Source organism: Triticum urartu, unplaced genomic scaffold (genome assembly GCF_003073215.2).
Source record: "Triticum urartu cultivar G1812 unplaced genomic scaffold, Tu2.1 TuUngrouped_contig_339, whole genome shotgun sequence".
Taxonomy (NCBI): Eukaryota; Viridiplantae; Streptophyta; class Magnoliopsida; order Poales; family Poaceae; genus Triticum; species Triticum urartu.
Window position 1 is genome coordinate 18,273 of NW_024113923.1, and position 4,568 is coordinate 22,840.

The following is a 4,568-nucleotide window of genomic DNA, read 5'->3' on the forward strand; positions in this document are numbered from 1 at the left end:
TTCGAATCACCCCTCGTCTCGTCTCTTTCCTCACCTCTGTGCCGGACGACGACGACGAAGACGGCGGTCGCGCTTCACCACCGCACCGGAGCTACCTCATCTACGCCCTCGTCCACCACATCGGGTGGTCCACCGACAACGTCGGCCCCCGCAACCAACGTGCCTCACAGACACCGACTTCCACCGCATCAGGTGCGCTTCACCGACAATGTCTCCCAGCTCACCGGGGCTACTTCACCGAGCACATCATCGCACCTCCGCCCCTCGAGGCCGCTGGGGCTTCACCAACGGTCTCGTCCACCGCATCGTAGTGCTCCACTACCACTCAAGATCTTCATCCGTGCACGGCCAGCCAATGCCAGAGCATCACCCTCAACGGCTCTGAAGTGACCCACACTCTAGCTAGGTGAGCATGCCCAAACGCCGGCCCGAACTAGGTATCCACACATCACTCCCTTGTGCACTGTTCCGACGATGTTTGGATATCCTTTCACTGCTCTCTTAGCTTACACGCCTATGCAACTCTGACTTTAACTCTTATTTCTTCTGGAGATATCATCTGAAACAAGCAAATCCATTTTTTAGCGAAGCATGACGGCGATACGGGATCTGGTACACATCCTGCACACCCGTATAACCTTGTAAGTATCTGTCCTCCGGTACAACAGCAAGGTCGATTCCTCTTATTTGATCAACCATTCACCATGTCAAAAATGCATAGGGGATGCAAGGAGCACAAGGCATGCACATCCAAGCAAGTGGTAACATGGACTTGTACATGGAACATCCCAAGCGCAAGCAGAGCTGCAGTGAGCCTGTACAACGAGCTAGCGTAAGTCCCTGCATTTCATTTAATTCATACTGGCATTCGTGTATGATTTGTGTGCACCGGCGGATCCATGAATTAAGTTACCAGGGGCAAACATTTAACTTAAAAAATACGAAAGCACTTGCACTCTGGAAATCAACATAACTTGAGAAATGTGAAGCTACATGCACTTTGAAAACCAGCTAATGATCCAAAGTAGTTCAGATTATAAACACTAAATGATGCAAGCACCAAAAACACAAAATGCAACATGGTGTACAAGGACTACAAAAATGGTCTGTACCTGCTTGAATTATTTGTTCTCTGGCTGAAAATATCGAAGTGTAATTGCACGTATAACCAGTGCGCAAACTGCATATCAATATATGTATCATGCACAAGTATGCCAATAGTTTCAAACAACATATTAGAAAAGTAGTTATGCTACGTTGTCATGATACAGGGACTTTCTGGTAGATGGCCTCGATGTTTCCTCAAGCCATGAAAATGCACTATAATTTGCTTGTCATCAATGCCTGCAAATCTCTATGTCTCTCTCAACATAGTAGATCATCGTTAGACACTAAATCCTTCAATGGGAGCTTGCAAAATGCTTGCATTAGATCCCTCATTAGACACTATATGTTCATCACCAGGAGCATGTAAAATGTTTGCATCAAATCCTTCATTAGCAGTCTGTTCATTAGACACTTCAGGCTCAAGAACAACATGAGCATGGATGTTTGCACCGGAAACTTGATTAGATACATCAGATTCAGTCAGTTCAGTATTGATTAGGGGAGTTATAAAATAAGTAGAAATTGGTTTCATTTTCTCATAGATTCCCTACATAGAAACAGTTTTACAACACCATCAGGTTTAACTATTGGCCAGAAATTGAAGAGTTGAATTAGATATAATTAGGGATGTGATGTACCTGCTCATTGTGCATGCTACTCTTGCAAGCTGCGAATGTCCGTTTGCGCAAGCTCGATGCCATGCCCGTGATGCCGCCGCTGCCTCCCACGTAGGCTACACCCAGGGTTGGATCTTCATCTTCTTGTCCTTCCATTTGCTTGAAGACTGACGACCGCCCTCCAACAAGGGCGCGAGGAAGTGCTGTGTTGGTCTGTCCAGCGGCGGCTAGGTTAGGAGCGAACCAGACTGGAGGCTGGAGCGAATGAATTGATTTTTCCTGCTGTCGATCGATATGGGAGGCGCTCGTCTGGGCCACGAGCCTGCTATAGGGCTTGCCTTGCACTCATGTTATTGGCCCATCCAAATTGAAACATTTTTCTTCATTTTTTACATTGCCTGCTCATGCATTGGGACGAACAAAACTAGCATGGGCCATCCTGGATGACTCAATCTAGGTGCACACTCTCCAGCCACCCGAGGCGGCCGCCCATACCAGCCCCTATGGTGGCGTCGCCCCTTTTGCGTGTATGGTTGGGGTAGTGAAAAATATTCCATTGGCGCTTTTGATTTACCCATAGAATGGTTGAATTGCTTGTTTCTATTAACTGAGTTCGCCAATAATGTGAAGGATGCCAGTCTTTTCATCCTATTGTAGATTGCTTAGATCTCGATATGCCAAAAGTAATCGCATGAAATATACAGTAAAAGCCAGTGTGATGTGTGTGGCTACAACTAGTCTGACTACATGTCCTCATATAACATATCAAGGACGCACCATCTTACCAGATTAACCATTCGACTTACCAATGCAATGTGGGAAGAAAGAACTATTGGGACTATGTATCCAAGCAATTGATGCCATGGACTCCTTCGTACAACCTTGTAAGCAAAAAAGAAGTTGCAGTGTGCCTGTACAAAGAACTAGCGTAAGTTCAGTTACCTGCTTCTCGGAATTTTAGTTAGCCACTTATTGCAAAATTGTTCAATTATGTTGCTTGGCTTAATTTAGTTTGCTACTGATTACATAATGCCACAGCCAGTTAATCCTATTATAGACTGCGCCTATCTATGTGTTTGATACTTACTATTAAGAATTACATGTTTGCCTGAACTTAAATAGCTACTTGTTTGTTTAACTGCTTTGCTGCTGCAACAACGGGTTACAATTATGTTAATAACTACTTTTCAGCATCCAATTGAAACTCTTCAATTCCTTGTTTGTTTAACCGATTTGCTTTTATAACTCCCAGTTGAGATGTTTTGCTAACTTCAACTTTTCTGAATCCAATCGGAACTTTAATGGGAAAACAGGTTAGCCCAAGATCAAAGAGCGAGGTCCCCATGGATGTTGTATCATCCCACAGCAATGGCACCGGCCCAATCGTGCATTATGAATTGCCAACTACTGATGCTCTAGAGGCTAAACTAGTGGTAGAAAGAGATTCTGCTTCTGCACTTAGAGATGAAGTTGACATGTTGAGGAAGAAAACAACACAATCACAAGCAGTACTCAAGACAACCATTAAATATTTGGTGGATTTCAAAACAAAGCAAACTGAGACTGACCACATTGTTAAGGTCCTGAAGGAAAAAAGGAAATTAAATTCCCACTTGGTAAATCATAGGTGAAATGTTCTTTCCATCGTTGAATAACCTTTCTGTTGTTTGTTCATGTAATCAATCAAACCATTTGTTTTAGAGATCATGTAATAATTGTTTTTTGTTTTTTTTGTTTTTTGGTTTTTAATTTTATTTGAGCACAAGTTTGTATTAATTGATAAGACTCGGAGAGATTTCATTTTGATTGTTGTGCCAGACCTACAAATATGCCGATCGGGCTGAATGTGCATTCAGCAATAATAGTAGTATAGATGGACCATAAGTGGCATGCATCGGAAATGGCCAAGATGCTGTAGTAGCTTGGCTAAAAAGGATGCTGTTGTAGCAAAAAAAGTACAGCGGCCTGGCTTATGTATGTTAGTTGATATTATTGATCCATATACTCTATAAGTGTTTATATGTCTGTTAGTTCTGTACATTCTTGGTTGATTGACTCGGTATTTGAATCTTGATACATCGCTTGTGTACATATCTAAATGGGAGTACACATTATGCTGCGTGTGACATTTGAGTTGGACATGAAGTGTTCCAAATATTCGAATTCACCTTAAACTGGATTCTAGCTTCTGAATTTGAGTATCGGCATTTGTAAACCATATTCAGATATGACAGTGGAATACATCTTTGTCGTCCTTTTGAAGATATATGAAAACACATAGAATGATTTATAAAGATTTGTATAGGAATACAAAATGGATTCGAATTTAGTTGCCAGGGTAAACGTGGATGCTTATTGTCCCAAAATTCGAAAGAAGCGGCAAAATGTCCACTCCCACGTTGGCTGCTCAAAGCCAAGTGTCTGGGAGATGGAAATTACTGTCTACCCATTACACGGACAATCCATCGGCCTGATTTCCACTGCTCTAAATAGGGTTAGGTTAGTAACTTCAATTAGACGTGACACAACCGCCTCTGAGCCCATTCCGACATGGTGGGTGTCAAACATGGGCGGCAAAACACATTTGATTCAAGCTCGTCTGAAAGACCTATGTTTCTCCCTCTATTTCCCCATTCATACATGGTGGATGCCAAAACAAACTCGACTCGGCCGAAATTGATGTAGGCAAATATTTTCAATAGGGGCAGGTTTGTAACTTCACTCAGACGTGACACAACCGCCCTACCTATCAGCCCCGTTCATACACCGTGGGCGCCAACCATGGGCGCCAACCACCCTCTCCTCGCCCGAAATCGCTCTGGGCAAATATTGGCGAGATGCGAG